At 44.1% G+C, this 18,408-nt stretch overlaps 1 non-coding gene and 1 pseudogene across 1 annotated transcript; both read left to right on the top strand.

Moving 5' to 3' along the window:
• Window positions 1-14,950: 14,950 nt before the first annotated feature.
• On the top strand, window positions 14,951-16,195 carry LOC132882520 (kelch-like protein 10; annotated as a pseudogene).
• Window positions 16,196-17,288: 1,093 nt separating this feature from the next.
• On the top strand, window positions 17,289-17,360 carry trnaq-cug (transfer RNA glutamine (anticodon CUG)). Its single transcript has one exon. It is a non-coding gene; the product is annotated as a tRNA-Gln (tRNA).
• Window positions 17,361-18,408: the final 1,048 nt, after the last annotated feature.

The following is an 18,408-nucleotide window of genomic DNA, read 5'->3' as shown; positions in this document are numbered from 1 at the left end:
TTACATTTACATGGAATTGCCCTAATCTAGATAATGATTCAACCTTGGTTAATATTGTTCTACCAAACAGTGTTAAATCCCTTTGCAGCCAATTATTTAAAGTTTTTTTTTGCATATATCAAATCAAATCAAGTTTATTTGTATAGCGCTTTTAACAATAAACATTGTCGCAAAGCAGCTTTACAGAATTTGAACGACTTAAAACATGAGCTAATTTTATCCCTAATCTATCCCTAATGAGCAAGCCTGTGGCGACGGTGGCAAGGAAAAACTCCCTCAGACGACATGAGGAAGAAACCTCGAGAGGAACCAGACTCAAAAGGGAACCCATCCTCATTTGGGCAACAACAGACAGCCTGACTATAATATTAACAGTTTTAACAGGTATACCCCTCAACTGTCCTCATGGGGCCGTCCTTCACAGGAGCGGTGCGATAAAACTCCGACCAGACACAGGGTACCAGGATGGATCAAGCAGGTCCGAGGGGCAGAAGAGGCCAGCATCTCAATCCCAGGATCAACATGTAACTCAGAGGGACAGATTGGGGGGGGGAGAGAGAGAGAGAGAGAAAGAAAACACAGGTTGTTAGGTATGCCCTAAAAATGACAAGTATTAAATCTGTGTGGTAGGCTCGCAGAGACGAGAGTCTTTACATCAGGCATAACACACAACAATGGCATGTTAATATGGTAAAAAATAGCATGACCTGCTCTGGCTGGATGCTTGATTGGGTGATGGGAGCACACTCCTCAGCAATGATGAGATGCAGATGGGACCCTTAGGGCTGGCCAAGACAATTCAGTTACATTTCACCGGGTCTGGGACATGCGACAGAATGTCTGACGGCCGATTCCCTGCAGGCTACGATAGCCAGTCGAGGTCTCCACCAAAAGATTTCCTGTTGACTCCATGTAACTCAGAGGGACAGATTTGGGGTGGGGGGGAGGGAAAGAAAACACAGGTTGTTAGGTATGCCCAATGTCACCTGAATAAGTAGGAGCAGTATACATATTGCACCGAGTACAAGCAGGGACTCCGGCAACTAACCATGACAGCATAACTAAAAGGAGAGAGCCAGAAGGTAACACAGGCATGAGGGAGCCCCGGGACATAAAGCAGCCAGCCACTACACCGTCAACAAACTCGAGTGAGCAAGCGAGTGGGGACTGACAGCATCCATACATCCCAGTTTACCAAAACACTCTATGTCTGAGGACCTTCCAGATCTACTCCTTTACCTCATAAACACCATTAACAAAAGGCTTGACTAAACAGGTATGTTTTCAGCCTAGACTTAAATGCTGAGACTGTTTCTGATTCCCGAACATTACTTGGAAGGCTGTTCCATAACTGTGGGGCTTTGTAAGAAAAGGCTCTGCCCCCTGATGTAGCCTTCACTATACGAGGTACCAGCAGATAGCCTGCACCTTTTGATCTAAGTAGGCGTGGCGGGTCATAAAGGAGCAGAAGTTCACTCAGGTACTGTGGTGCGAGACCATTTAGTGCTTTAAAGGTCAATAGTAGTATTTTATAATCAATACGAAATTTGATTGGGAGCCAATGCAGTGTGGATAAGACAGGCGTGATGTGGTCATATTTTCTAGTTCTAGTAAGGACTCTTGCTGCTGCATTTTGAACTAACTGGAGCTTGTTTATGCACTTATTGGAACATCCAGACAGTAAGGCATTACAATAATCCAACCTGGAGGTAACGAAAGCATGGACTAGTTTTTCTGCATCATGCAATGACATTAAATTTCTTATCTTTGCAATATTTCTGAGATGAAAGAAAGCCATCCAGGTGATGTTATCAATGTGAGTTTCGAATGAAAGACTGGGGTCAATAATCACTCCGAGGTCTTTTACTGCTGCACGTGAAGAAACAGAAAGGCCATCCAGAGTCACTGTGTAATCAGAAAACTTACTTCTAGCTGTATGTGGTCCTAGCACAAGTACTTCAGTCTTGTCAGAGTTAAGCAGAAGGAAATTAATAAGCATCCAGTGTCTAATGTCCTTAACACATTCCTCAATTCTATTAAGCTGGTGTCTCTCATCAGGTTTTGCAGAGACATACAACTGTGTGTCATCAGCATAACAGTGGAAACTAATACAATGTTTACGAATAATATCGCCCAGAGGTAACATATATAGAGAAAAAAGCAGTGGACCCAAGACAGAACCTTGTGGAACACCAAACTTTACCTCGGTACGTCTAGAAATATCACCATTTATATCAACATACTGATAACGATCAGTTAGATAAGACCTGAGCCAGGAGAGGGCCATTCCCTTAACTCCCACAACATTTTCTAGTCTATCCAGAAGAATGGAATGATCAATGGTATCAAATGCTGCACTAAGGTCAAGCAACACAAGTAGCGAGACACAGCCCTGATCAGACGCCTACAGTAGGTCGTTTACTACTTTAACCAGTGCTGTCTCTGTGCTATGATGAGGTCTAAATCCTGACTGATACATTTCATGGATGTTATTCCTATGTAAATATGAGCATAACTGCTGTGCCACAGCTTTTTCAAGGATCTTGGAGATAAAGGGGAGGTTTGATATTGGCCGATAATTGGACAGCTGACAGGGATCAAGGTCAGGTTTTTTAATCAGGGGTTTGATAACTGCTAGTTTAAAGGATTTGGCTACATAGCCAATCATAAGAGAAGAATTTATTATTTTTAGAAGCGGTTCAATTACTCCAGGCATTATCTGTTTGAATAGATGTGTCGGTAAGGGATCTAGTACGCAAGTTGAGGCTTTTGATGTAGAGATTAATGAAAGTAATTCAGCTTCTTTTAGGGGAGTAAAACATTCTAACTGATGATCTGATACAGTTATATTGTTAACTACAAGGTCACTTTCATTGTCTAACCTTAAATTAGTAGTTTGAATTTTTTGTCGGATATTCTCAATTTTGTCATTAAAAAAATTCATGAAGTCGTTGCTACTACATACTGCAGGTGTGCATGTGTTGATAGTGGACTTATTCCTGGTTAATTTTGCTACAGTATTAAATAGGAATCTAGGATTATTTTTGTTATCTTCTTTTAGGGAGGAGAAATATGTTGATCTCGCAGCACTAAGAGCTTTTCTATACTTCAGGAAGCTAACAAACTTAGCACAAACTTCCTTCCAAGCTAATTTGAACACTACCAATTTTGTTTGGCGCCATTTACGTTCCAATTTTCGAGTGGTCTGTTTTAATGTGCGAGTGTCATCATTATACCAGGGTGCTAATTTTTTTGTCTCTGACCATTCTCCTTTTTAGAGGAGCTACATTATCTAAAGTATGGCGGAATGTTGACTCTAAGCATTCAGTTGCCTGATCAAGTTCTGCAGGGGCTGATAGTGACCCAATCAAAGTTGACAGCTCTGGGAGATCATTTATAAAGCTCTGTGCAGTAGTTGACATGAAAGTACGTTTAATACAGTAGCGTGGTGAGGTGCATATATTATTACTCAGACATATCTTGAATGAGATGAGACAATGATCTGAGATAACTTCAGACTGTGGAAGTATGACTATATTATCTACGTTTAATCTGAATGTTAGTATTAGATCAAGGGTGTGACCACCAATATGGGTTGGTCCTATGACATTCTGCTTAATCCCGACTGAGTCTAAGATGGACACAAACGCTGTTTTTAAAGGGTCTTCTGGGTTATCGAAGTGAATATTAAAATCTCCGACAACTAAAGCTTTGTCTAAGGAAATAACCAGATCTGAGATAAAATCTGCAAATTCAGAAAGAAACTCAGAATATGGCCCCGGGGGCCTGTAAATAATAAGCAATGGAATTAACTGGGTAGACTTATTTTTCGAGGCTACATACATTATATGAGTATGAAGAACTTCAAATGTATTAAATTTATAACCAGGTTTTTGTGTTACACCTAGATAATCGTTATAAATAACCGCGATGCCTCCTCCTCTGCCAGTTAGAGGAGGCTGGTGTATATAACTGTATCCAGGAGGACTCGCTTCATTTAATGCTATATATTTATTTGGCTTAATCCATCTCATCATCTCTAGCCGCTTTATCCTTCTACAGGGTCGCAGGCAAGCTGGAGCCTATCCCAGCTGACTACGGGCGAAAGGCCGGGTACACCCTGGACAAGTCACCAGGTCATCACAGGGCTGACACATAGACAATCATTCACACCTACAGTCAATTTAGAGTCACCAGTTAACCTAACCTGCATGTCTTTGGGGGAAACCCACACGGACAACATGCAAACTCCACACAGAAAGGCCCTCGCCAGCCCCGGGGCTCAAACCCAGGACCTTCTTGCTGTGAGGCGACAGCACTAACCACTACACCACCGTGCCACAATCCATGTTTCTGTTAAACACAGTACATTAAACTCCTGATCAGTAATGAGTTCATTAACCATTAGCGCTTTAGATGTAAGAGATATAATATTTAATAGCCCCACCTTTAGATCAAAGGTGCTGGCAGCAGCTGTACAGTCAGTATGATCTAATTTTATATTGATTATAAAATTATATAATTATATATTATAATATATAATTATAATAAATAATTATATAATTATATTTTATAATTATATATTATAATTATAATCTATAATTATTATATAAAATATTACAATATTATATATTATATTATATAATCCTTGGCAAATTGCAGTGATATAAGAGGAATAAAACACTTCAGGATGTTCCATTATTGGAAAATAATCAACCACAGGGTGATGTGATGTGACGCCAAGCTGGCTGTGATTCCCAAATCCACATTGAGCCATTTGGGGTTCAGTCATGACAGACAGAGTGCCATGGTGGTATTTTATGCTTGGATGGCGTTTGCACTATATTTAGATGAACATCATGATGACGGGGTGGCACGGTGGTGTAGTGGTTAGCGCTGTCGCCTCACAGCAAGAAGGTCTGGGTTCAAGCCCCGTGGCCAGCGAGGGCCTTTCTGTATGGAGTTTGTGTATCCTCCCTGTGGGTTTCCTCCAGGTGCTCCAGTTTCCCCCACAGTCCAAAGACATGCAGGTTAGGTTAACTGGTGACTCTAAATTGACCGTAGGTGTGAATGAGAGTGTGAAGGGTTGTCTGTGTGTCAGCCCTGTGATGACCTGGTGGCTTGTCCAGGGTGTGCCCTGCCTTTCGCCTGTACTCAGCTGGGATAGGCTCCTGCGACCCTGTAGAACAGGATAAAGTGGCTAGAGATAATGAGATCATCATGATGATGCAGCATTACACTCCCAGAAATAGCGATCAGATATTACTGTGTTGGTATTAAGAGTGCATGTTGTGTACCTTTTTTTTGGGGGGGGGGCTTTTTTTCACCTTTATTGGATAGGCAGTGTAGAGACAGGAAATGAGCAGGAGAGAGACGGGGAGGGATCGGGAAATGACCTCGGGTCGGAATCAAACCCGGGTCCCTGGATTTATGGTATGGCACCTTATCCACCTCAGCCACGACGCCCCCCACCTTTAATTACCTTTTAAAGTAAAGCTCATTATAAAATGTAATATCTCCTAAAAGAATATTTAAAATGAAGAACAAAAAGGTGAGATGGTGGGACAAACAATGGTGATCAGTGATTGGTCTGTGGTCTGGGACCATGGTAATCAGTGATTGGCTGTGGCTTAAATAGTACATCACCAATAAGGTGCTAGGAGCAGGGCGCTTTTCAGTGCAATGCAGCAGATGAACCCAACAGGGTCAATGGCACACCACCAAATGGCATGTGGAAGAGCCACTCAAATGGCCAATGGATGGCATCACTCAGCAAGTCAGTTGTCACTGCGGGGCAACATCAATACCCGTCAGGCCTGTGGCACTTTTGTGCACAACTTGGCATCAGGTCTGGAGGTCCAGAAAGACAATATGATGGGGCCATGACATCATTTGTCTTACCTTACTGTGCAAGGCGCGTTGTTAGGAGAGGAGAATAGCATGTGAGAGCTCACAAGTCCAGACATTCCGTGGTGGCTTGGCCAAGCCATTTATGCCGCTGTTGCGGGTGATTCTGTTGCTCTGGTGCAGGCCTCACGGCTCATCTGCGTTTCTGTGCATCCTAATGAAGCAGTCATCATTGCTAGCAATGGACAGCCAACATGGGTGGGACCATAGTTACCAGTGATTGGCTGTGGCTGGGACCATGGTTACTAGTGTTTGGCTGTGGGTAGGACCATGGTTACTAGTGATTGGCTGTGGGTGGGACCATGGTGAACAGTGACTGGCTGTGGGTGGGACCATGGTTATTGTCATCGTTGTCGGCTGTGCATCGCTAGCGATGATGACTGCTTCATTAGGATGCACAGAAACACAGATGGGCCGCGAGAAGCCCGCACCAGTGCACACCAGACTTATTCTCCTTTCCTAATGAAGCACCTTGCACAGTAAGATAAGACTAACAATGTCGTGCCCCCATTGTGTTGACTCTCTGGACCTCCAGACCTGATGCCAAGTGGTGCATAAAAGTGCCACAGACCTGATGAGTATGGAAGTTGCCCCACAGTGACAACTGACTTGCCGAGTGATGCCATCCATTGGCCATTTGAGTGGCTCTTCTGCATGCCATCTGGTGGTATGCCATTGACCCTGTTGGGTTCATCTGCCACATTGCACCAAAAAGTGCACTGCTGCCAGTGCCTTATTGGTGATGTACTATTTAACCCATAGCTGGAACCCAGACAGGTGCTACCACTCATAGCAAATAGCAAACCTGGAAGCAATGGTGATTAAGGGGTTGTGGCAGTGGGGGCGTGGTCAAGCGCCGGTCTGTGACAGGAGGGCGGAGTCAGGGAAGGTAAGTGGCAGAATCACTACACCTGACGGCAATTAACCTGTGTTTGTGTGTGTCTTCCCAGTGACCGTGCCCTATTTAAGGAGGGAGATCGAGAGCAGAGGAGATCATCCCTGGACGAGACGCTAGTGTGTGTCTCGGTGTGTTTGGAATCTGTCTATTGTCAGACTGAAAAGTGCGGCAATAAAGCCTCTGTGTGCACCTGATCTCTGTCCTGCCGTCCTCTGTGCTCCGCCCACACGTAGCGAACCGTTACAGTGGTGCCGAAACCCGGGATCCAGAGTGGAGCACCCACCGATCAGCCCCATGGAGTCCTCCCCGTTCGCCGACCTGGTCCACACCCTCGCCACGGCCCAGCAAAGCCAGCACCAGGCGCTCGTCACCCTCCGGAAGGAACAAGAGCGGCGCTTTGAAGCCCTGGTGCTGGCACAGCAGGAAGACCGCGAGGCATTCTGGCACCTCCTCGCGTCGGCGGGGTCCACCAGCGCTCCGGCCGCGGGCCCGTCTCCCCTCACCATCACCAAGATGGGCCCGCAGGACGACCCCGAGACATTCATCACGCTATTTGAACAGGTCGCAGAAGCCTCGGGGTGGCCGATGGAGCAGCGCGCGGTGCGCCTCCTCCCCCTCCTAACGGGAGAGGCACAGCTGGCCGCGCTACAGCTCCCCGCCGACCGCCGGCTGGCCTGCGCGGACCTCCGCCGGGCCGTCCTCCAGCGCGTGGGGCGCACTCCCAAGCAACAGCGCCAGCGCTTCCGCGCTCTGCGCTTGGAGGAAGTCGGCCGGCCGTTCGCGTTCGGCCAGCAGCTCCGGGACGCCTGCTGGTGGTGGCTGAGGGCTGAAGACCGTGATGCCGAGGGGATCATCGACCAGGTGGTGCTGGAACAGTTCGTTGCTCGCTTACCCGCAGGAACCGCGGAGTGGGTCCAGTGCCACTGCCCGGCGTCGCTGGATCAGGCAGTGGAGCTGGCGGAGGATCATTTGGCGGCTGTTCCGGGAGCAGGACAGCAGATGGCGTCTACTCTTCTCTCCTCTTCTCTCTCTCTCTCTCTCTCTCCCCTTCCTTCTGTGTCCCGTCCTCGCCCCATTGAGCGCGAGCTGTAATTGTACCCCAAGCTGTAATTATTTTGTCATGAAGTAGCCCGTCGCATACAGAAACAACTGCACATAAGTATTATATTTTTTGCTAGACCATTTTCAGATTTAGGAAAACAAAAATTTCTTTTTCTATTTTGTTCAACTAGAGATTCCTGGCAAAGTCAAAAAGCCTTGATGTAATAAATTAACATTAAGTGGTTGTTTTACACCTTTAAAAACTAAAACGGGTCAGTGGCGACCCGAACACAAGAGGAGGGTTAAATCTCAGACTTTTATAATAATGTGTTCCACATGCGCAAAAAAGTGCCCTATTTTCCCCCCAGAGCACTTGCTCCCCAAAATGTCTGTGCACGCCACTGCTTATTTGGTCCTGTTCCTTTGGGTCATGAAAAGGAAGGAGTTCCTGGTATCTTAAAAAGAGCACAATGTGTACAAGACTGATTAGAATGCAGTGAGAGACAGATTTGTTTTGTGATCATGACCATTAAACTTAAAAATATGTAGTCATTATGTGAAAACCCTTGCCTGTCTAGAAAGTAGAGGACATCTTCAACCCCACACTCAGCCCTCAGCTGCACATCAATAAATCTCGCATGCTTCAGGAGAGCATCTTCCAACAGGAGTTTATCCATGGCATACTCCACAGCTCTGACCAGAAAGGCCAGTGCTGCCTGCTGGAACAATACAAACTTAATCTTTCACAAACGGGTCTTTCATAACTAATGACAAACTTAAAAAAAAACTTCACTCTTACTGGTATTCACATGCTGCTTTAAAGGTCTGATGACATGTTTTTGACATCTTTGGCGATGTTTTATAACATAAAAAGTAATTCCCGATGATCCATATATTAATTCACGAAGGCGCCTATTTTACAAGTTATGATAAAAAAAAAACGCGGCTATTTGGGCAAATTTGACAGGGCTGCAGCACCCAGGAGACGAATGAGGAGGAGGGGCTATATGACGTCAGCGAAAGAATCTTCCTCCTCACTTACCAGTTTGTTGTTGATGCGACAGGTGTTCAGTTTATCATTATTAGTATTATTATTATACATTATAAATTTTATATATATATATATATTACTGCTGTCAAGCGATTAAAATATTTAATTGCGATTAATGTCGCGACTGTCGTAGTTAACTCGCGATTAATCGCAATTTAATCGCACATTTTTGTCACATGAAAAGCCATTGTAATTCTCTTATCAGCATAAAAAAGTGAATGGGCTTACTCACCGTTCGAACTACGGGGGTACTCGGGGGATCCGAGATCCCCTGAAACAGACATGAGATCCCTTGAAAACATGATTTGGGAAATGTTGGGGGGTCTCTAAAATATTGGCAAAATGATGTTTATTGACATAGCAATCATGTGTAACGGGAAGCATTTGCATATCCGAAGTGAGCGCGCGATGGAGAGCCGCGCTCTGAGACAAGCGCAAGCACCCCCCCAAGGGAAAATAAGGGACCCCCCCGAAAATATCGGCATAGTTCAAACACTGGTTGTACCAATGTTTGTTTTTTTTTATTGCAGAGCATAACACGTCACAGCCACTGCAAAGTGGGGCTGGAGCCGCCGATGGGAAAACGAAACCAGCCGAGCACCGTGGCTCTTCGGGGGAGGGCAGAGGACTCTGGCTGTGCGGGGCCTGGCATCATGTCACAGAGCGTTAATCTCGCGATAAAAAAATTATCGCCGTTAAAATTGAGTCAAGTTAACGCGTTAATAACGCGACATTTTTGACAGCACTAATATATATATATATATATATATATATATATATATATAGTTATTATGCCTTCGCGTTGTGTTGCCGGCTTTTGCTCCAAAACCCACAAGGATGGAGTAAGTTTATTCAAGTTTCCCAGAGATCCCGAGCTGCATGCGAAGTGGGTGAAGCAAGTCAGGCGCACTCGTGACAAGTGGGAGCCCTCACCAACATCTCTCCTGTGCTCTGAACACTTCGATTTGGATTGTTTTGACACCCTTCCCAGCTTAAAAGAATCTCTTGGGTGTGCAGTTCAGCACAAACGTGTGTTGCTACCATCAGCAGTGCCTACAGTATTCCGGAGGGGGTCTACTAGTAGCTACGCCGGATCCAGCAGTCGCCTGGGACAAGGCGACTCCTCCAAAGACAGTCCTCCTGTCAGAACATGTGTTGAGAAACGACAAGATAAAGGTACGTAGAGCTATAGAGTGCTCCGACATGATGCTAAAAATAGTAACACTGCAGTCTGCGTGGCCATCTTGGAAGTGACTCGCTCCAGAGCGCTCATAGAGTACACATCATAGAGTACACATTCATGATAATCATAAATGTAATCATAAAGTCGGCGTGATATCAGTCATGTATTTGCTTGTGAAAGCTTGCGGCTTTCATGTAACTGCCGCCTAGCAACGAGAGGCAAAGGGTAAAGAGGGTAGGCTATCATAGATTCTATTCGGAAGAGATCAACACATGATTGCTTAAAAATTAGGTATTTTAACAATTTGCATCTGTTTTGTGATTATCGTGACACTTGTGTGTTATATAGAACTGTATGTCTTATCAGCACATCGAGGATCTTCCACCGGAGGCTTTAGCAAGTACTCGTAGCAACACTACACTTTACCCTTTGCCATGCGTTGTTAGGGAACGGTAGAAAGTACCCCGATGACCGACTTCAAGAATATGTAGAAAAAATTTAGAAATTATACTTTCCAAAAGTCATTTGAGCTTAGTGTATTGCATTTCCATTTATATTGTAGGTTCTTGCTGATGTTTTTGCGGAGTATGACGCAGCTGCTGAATGAGAAGCTGCAGAGTTTGTATGTACTAGTTGTGAACATTCACATTATTATCAATCTCATTTATTTAAAATCAGATAAAATCATGCCATCATGATCACTGCTTAAAGTACCAGTATTTGGTTGTTCTTTTGTTCAGAACTGTGATGCCAGCTGCCAAGTAGACCGGCGTTTTCATGCGCCATTTCCATTGAGTAGAACAGCCAGTGAACCGCAGCGTGTTCTTCCGCTGACGTCACAGCATGGCCGCGAGCCACGGACCCAGTTTTCTTGCGCTGTGCAATTAAAAGTTGGATATTCGCATAACAACAGCTTCTTTTCACGTAATTATAACAGAAATCTAACATGTTTGCCATGTTGTATAGTTTATTTAAGAAATTGCATAGAGTCATGTTCGTGTCATCAGCACTTTAAACACACGTTAGTGTCACTGTTATTATTACTGACCAGCGTCTGTTATTGCCTGTGAACAAGTGGAGCTGTTATCGACCCAGATACAATAGTGCTTCTGATTGACTATTGTGTAGCCCCGCCCTTTTCCTTTATTTGATTGGCTGGTAAGTGGCAGGCTCGACTCATGGGAGACGTGCTTGTTTCCTGCCATTTCCATAGCGATAGCGGCGCGCCAGAGAAATTTATATTATAATTTTTTTTCAACATGAGAAATACAATGTGTGGCGGGAGTGCGTGACAAAAGACCGAAAAGCGTGACTGTCACGCTCAATGCGTGAGACTTGAGAGCCCTGCTCTTAGTAATCCGTGACATCAGCACTGGTGTGCACATAATCTGGGATCTGACACAAGCCCAATTATCTAATACAAAGACCATCACCTCTATGCTTTAGTGTGAGGTAGGAGAAAAAAGAAAAAAAAACATAGGTTAGCCATGTTATATAAACAGCAATGTAGCCTAAAACTAAAACAGATCTGAGTTCTTGAGACATCCATAAGGCTAGCCTATAGATAGTGATTAAAAAAAGTGATAAAATTCTCCCATTATATATAAAAAAAAAGGGGGTCAAGCATAATTGCCGATAGAATTAGCACTTTCCTCGAAAACATGGTATAAGGTATCATAAAGCTCAGAAAACACTGTTTGTAGGTTTAACTCAAAGGAGAGGAAAAAATGACGCCAAGACCTGCTGTTACGGCCAGTTAAAGGACGATGATGGCAACATGGCTTGGCTAGCATGAAAACAATACCAACATAGGTCCTAGCATGAAACAATCCAAACAGTCTAGTGGACTAATGTTACCTGTATCAATAGTTTCAGATAAGGAGTCGAGGACCTGACGTGCCTCCTCCGGTGTTTGCAAAAAGGAAGTCTCACCATTAAAAGTCACTTTCAAAGTTGCTGGATACTGAAGAAAGGTCTGAACTCCCTTATCCCTCAGCTCCTTCCTCACTGCAGTAAACGAGCTTCGTTTCTTGGCAGTAGTGGGAGAGTAGTCAGGAAAAAAGCTGAGGATCACTCCGTCGTCCAGACGAATCGGCCCATGTTTCCTAACTTCACGTAGTATGACATCTCGGTCGTTGAAACGGAGAAGCTTGAAAATGACGACTCGGGGTCTCTTGTTAGCGGCACTGACGTAAATGCGATGAGCTCTTTCTGTTTCAGTCTCTCTGTCCACCAGCATTGGTAGCCAAATAGGTAGAGATCTTTTGAGAAAGCCTACTGCATCATCCTTCTCCATACCTTTGGGGAGCCCAAGCAGATGGAGGTTATTACGTCTGCTACGGTCTTGTAGTTCAACTAGCTGTTGTTCGACAGTGTCCAAACGACGGGCATGGCCATTCAGGATTTTCTTTTGTTCTCTCTGTTCCCCTGATATCGATTCAATTTTCAAACACGCAGTAGCCATATGAGAGGATAGTTCGCTTCTCATCGTTGCCATTTCAGACTTCAGTACGCACTCAAGTCTTGCCAGAGTGTCCGCCATTTTAACATTAGCTGTAGCTCCAGTATCAGAACTTTCCGTTAACTTTTTCCTTCTTTTGCTTTGAGGATGAGGGCATTAAAGTCAGCTGTTTACGCACCGTAGACATTTAGAAAAGTAAACCGGCAAAAATAAATCAACACAATCGATATAAATGAGGTTAAACTTTGAAAAAAGGTGGCTTTGTGTCAGGAGCTCCCTCAGTGAGCGTGCAACTCCATAGATGCGTCACGTGATCTCTCTGAAAATGGGATCTTGAAATTGCTTAGGTTTAGTGTACATGTTGTAGTAGTAATTAGACAAGGGTCATTTCTTGCTCAGTTTTTAAGATTTCTGCATGAAACTTGGTGTGCATATAGGTAGTGACTATCTGTACTCTCCATATCATGCATGACGACAACTGATGTCATGACGTCATTTTATGACATCATAAATTTTTCAGGAATGGCTATGAATGGGACCACCTGGCACAGTACCAGGACAAGCTAGACAAAATTCTTTCATGCCATCTTCCATGGCCCTTATACCTTAATACTTTTTTTCACTCATTTGACCTCTGACCTTGACCCTTTGCCAGAATTAGGTCAAAGGTCACTTATATGTTAAATCGCTACTCCTTCATTTTTTCATGAATTTTCACCAAATTGGGTACGGAGACCCTATTTGCAGGGCTTCAAAATATTTTGCATCAGTTAAGCGACTTGACCTATTTTGACTGAGTTACATGACCTTGAACTTCTCAACTAGAATAGAAGAGAATGCCTTTATTGTCATTATACACATGTACAATGAGATTAAAGCATCTCCAATAACAGTGCAAACAGGGTGTAGAGAGAGAGAGAGGAAAAAAAATTAGGTGACTCTAGCAAAAAGTCAAAGTTTTGTCTATTTAGAAGAAGAACAATAACAACTTTATTCATCACACACTTGTGAAATTCTTCTCTGCATTTAACCCATCTGAACACACACTGCACACACGTGTGAGTAATGAGCACACACATATCCAGAGCAGTGGCAGCCATGCTAACAGCGCCCGGGGAGGAGTTCGGTGCCTCACTCAAGGGCACCTCAGCCCAAGGCCATCCCATATTAACCTAACTGCATGTCTTTGAACTGTGAGGGAAACCAGAGCACCCGGAGGAAACCCACACAGACACGGGGAGAACATGCAAACTTCACACAGAACGGCCCCCACCGGCCGCTGGGCTCAAACCCAGAACCGTCTTGCTGTGAGGCGACCGTGCTAACCATTTACACCACTGTGCCGCCATTTTTCATGGTCTTTGAGTTAGTCTTGCTCCTTTGCCATAGAAAAACATGTTTTAATGACTATTTATAGTTTTGACCTATTGACCTAGGTCAATATTATGTCATGTATTTTCAATGGCCTATATCTCAAAAACGGCACAAGGTAAGGCCATAGTTACTATTAACCATGAACAGGAAGTCATATATGGGCTTTCATTTGGGAGCATTGGTTTTGCCCTGGAGTGACCTTGACAGGTCAGATTAATGATCTGCATATTTTAAATGGCCTGTATCAAGAAATTGGTGAAAGATAGGAACTTAGTTAATATTATTCTCATCTCATTATCTCTAGCCGCTTTATCCTTCTACAGGGTCGCAGGCAAGCTGGAGCCTATCCCAGCTGACTACGGGCGCAAGGTGGGGTACACCCTGGACAAGTCGCCAGGTCATCACAGGGCTGACACATAGACACAGACAACCATTCACACCTACGGTCAATTTAGAGTCACCAGTTAACCTAACCTGCATGTCTTTGGACTGTGGGGGAAACCAGAGCACCCAGAGGAAACCCATGCGGACAACATGCAAACTCCACACAGAAAGACCCTCGCCGGCCATGGGGCTTGAACCCGGACCTTCTTGCTGTGAGGCGACAGTGCTAACCACTACACCACCGTGCCACCGTATGTGATCATATACAGATGATAATGTATTATGGAAAGTTGATATTTACCTGAATAAAGAAACATCAATCAATCAAATAAATAAATAACTATTTCCTCAACAATATTTCATAATTTTAACATATAATTAATTGCATTTGGACATTTCACCCTGGAGCTGGCATTTTTCAGGGAAGTAAAATGTTCTTTACAGTGAACATGTACACATTTTGGACACAGGCTTTAAAAGCTGTTTTTACAAACCCCCTTTACAGAGATTTATCCTGAATTACAGAGTTTCTCTCACATACACTCCATATTGTATTCATACATATTTAAGGAATTAGAACTGTTTGTGTTTAAAAACAGTTTGGGTTTAAAAACTCATTTGTACCATCAGCACAAACACACTGAACTGAATATGAGTAAGCAGGAAGAAGAGAAATAAATGGCGAGGACAACAGGCTACAATGTCATCGATGAACTGTGGTTCGAGAAGAAGCTCTGTGATGTACTCATCAAAGTTGATGGTGCTGAGTTCCACGCGCACGAGATCATCCTGTGTTGCTGCAGCTCATACTTCACGACTTTGTTCACTAACAGCTGCTACCCTCCAGATAAGTACAGTGTCCCTGACATTTCCTCTAAGATGATGGAGCTGATCATGGAGTATGTGTATAGATATCGTGTTAACATCACGGAGGAAAATGTGCATGAGCTGCTGATCACTGCTGATTACCTGGCAGTGAGCAGCCTGGTGAATGAGCGCTGCGCATTCCTGAAGGCTTAGCTGTGTTTGGAGAACTGCATTGGCATCTGCTGTCTTCCTCACTTTGATATCTGTGAGATGTTGAAGCAGTAGGCCTTCCAGTTTATCTTACACAACTTTGAGAAGATAGTGCACGTCTTTGAGGAGCTCCTGGACCTGACGGTTGAGCAGCTTGGTGAGATAATTGAGAATGATGAGCTGAACGTGAAACAGGAGAACGTGGTGTTTGAGACCATCTTACAGTGGGTCAGACATGCACCGCAGAATCGGAACGCTCATATGGGCGTGTTACTGCCCAAGGTGCGTATGGAGCTACTGACGCACAGTTACTTTATGAAACATGTGAGGAGCAACGCTTTTGTAACAGATAATGCAGCATGTAAGCCGATCATCACCAGAGTTCTGAAGAACATCTATGGGCTCAACCTGAATGAATCTCTCAGTTCTGACTTCACGCAGCCTCGCCTGCCCAATGCCGTTCTTCTAGCCATTGGTGGCTGGAGCCATGACAGTCCCAACTATGCCATAGTAACGTATGATATGCAAGCGGATCTCTGGGTCAGTGTGATATGCCCTGATGAGAGCCCAAGAGCCTATCACGGGATGGTTTATCTGAATGACTTTGTGTACTGCATCAGAGGATTCGGTGGTGACAATTACTTAAACAGTGTGAGAAGGTTTGAGCCCATCACAAGAACCTGGGCTTAGGTGATTCTCATGCACTCTCGTCAGTGTTGTGTGTGTGTGTATGTGTGCACACTAGACGGTCATATCTCTGCAATGGGAGGATTTGATGGCAACACAGTTGAGTGATATGAACCTGAGAATAATCAGTGGAGTATGATTGCACTGATGCACAAAACAAGTGTTCAGTGTGTGCGGCGAGTGTGTGTGTAGAAATAGACTACAGCAGACATTCCTGAACTTTTTGGGCAAATGACCCTAAAGTCTTCACCATCCTACATTTGTAATTAATATTTTGAACATTTTAAGAGCACAGTAAAATATGTAGCCTGTGTTTAACATCAATCACATGGACTGGGACGTTTGTCTATTTTTATAGCTGAACTCCACTAGTGTATCGTGGCAGGATAGTGAGAATGATTCAAATGACACATAGTCTATTAAATGAAATGTGGCTTCTAGTAACATTTAAAATATTGGCAGATGTGATAATCAATATTTCTAATATTAATTTATAAAATAAATGAATGAAACAAAAGAGGAGCTTCTCTTGCAATCCCATTTGTAAGTCAAGCGATCCCATGTGGGGACGTGACCCCTGGACTACAGTGTCTGTTAAAGGGGAACAGAGGGCAATATATAGAGTAAATATAACAATAAAACACACATTGATGAACCTTATTCAAGACTTACAAAAGTTTTTTGTTCTAAGGTTGGAAAGTTATAGTGTTTTGAAAGTAGCTTGAGCAAACTATTTCCGCAGTTTGAACAGCCCACCATGATATTAATTTTATCCAATCAGTTTACCGTAGAGCCTCATACATTCGTTGGCGTAAAGCAGAGGTGATAAGACGGCGGCGTTGTATACTTTCAACTTGCTGGTTCTCTTGATGTCATGGCGAGACCATAGTAACTTTTGTAAAGCACCGAAGGCTTTGGTGGCAGCTTGAATCTGGCGGTCTACCTCCAAGTCTGATGAGTTGATGTTGTGCATCTGCTTAATGCCTATAATGTAATATAATGGAATGTGATCTCAAAAACAAATTTCTGCTTGCTGCATACATTTCACAAGGGCCAGAGGCTGTATCCGACTGCATGGAAGAAGCCATGAGTTAAACCCTGTAGGGCATGCTGAAATAGCTCAGTAGGGAGAGCGTAAGACTGAAGGTCCTTGATTCATTCCCGGGTATCGGGATTGGTGGTTTGTGTACACATTTTGGCCAAGTGGGTGCTAAATTTTTTGCCAGAGCGAGGTCAGTTATATGGCAGTAATTTGATGGTAAAAACAATCTTGCAGCTGTGTCTTGGTTCCATGGTGTAATGGTTAGCACTCTGGACTCTGAATCCAGTGGTCTGAGTTCAACTCTCAGTAGAACCTCTGAAGCTGCTTTTTGCACCTCTTTAAATAATGTATTTCACCTGAAGGCTGCTTTTGAGCAAGCTTGCTTATCCCAAACCCTTTGTTTCCATCAACATGGAACAAGTTCTCTTCAAGATAGGTATGGTCCACTTCTGCAATTTTGGATCTGAGGTTTATTCCAGTACCATCACAGCTTCAATGATATTGGGCACTATAGGTCTGGATTTGGGTGCAACATGGTGGCTCGGGGAGCATTAGAACAGTTGGCGGTGGCACAGTCGTGTAGTGGTTAACGCTGTCGCCTCACAGCCAGCATGTTCTGGGTTTGAGCCCAGTGGCTGATGGGGGCCTTTCTGTGTGGAGTATGCATGTTCTTCCTGTGCCTGTGTGGGTTTCCTCTGGGAGCTCTGTTTTCCCCTGAAGACATGCAGGTTAGGTTAATTGGTGGGTCTAATTTGACTGTAGGTGTGAATGGTTGTTTGTCTTTATGTGTTAGCCCTGTGATGATCTGGTGACTTGTCCAGGGTGTGCCCTGCCTCTCGCCCATAGTCAGCTGGAATAGGCCCCACCTTGCTTGCGACCCTGTACAAGATAAGTGGTTACAGATAATGGATGGATGGAAAGCATAATTGGCTGTGCCCCTAGAACCAAATCAGAGTGATAACTGCCCATCAATGTTTAACTCACTTGGTCTGCTCACATGGTGTGATGGACCATCCATTGTACCCTCTGTTGCCAGATTGGATTGTGTGGGTTGGGCTGTGAACGAGCTCAAGTTCTGATCAGATCCTGTGCACTTTAAATGAAAAACACCTGAGTCAGTCCGCTGAGAATGAAATAGTGTTCAACTGGTGAATTCTCACTATGGACTTTCTGGAAAAGCAGTTAGCTAATGACTGTATTATTTAGTGGTGAATAAGAGAAGAGAAAATACAAAGAAAAAGACCATCTATCTGTCTATCATACCCTAACAATGGCTACTACCTTCCTGGATCCTTCGGTAATTGCTATGTTTTGGAGTGGTTTTGAGTGATTCAAGCAACTAAAGATACCTTTTAGAGTTTAT

Source organism: Neoarius graeffei, chromosome 3 (assembly GCF_027579695.1).
Source record: "Neoarius graeffei isolate fNeoGra1 chromosome 3, fNeoGra1.pri, whole genome shotgun sequence".
NCBI classification, from domain to species: Eukaryota; Metazoa; Chordata; class Actinopteri; order Siluriformes; family Ariidae; genus Neoarius; species Neoarius graeffei.
Note: the sequence above shows the minus strand (reverse complement) of the source record. Positions and strands in the feature narration are given on the sequence as shown.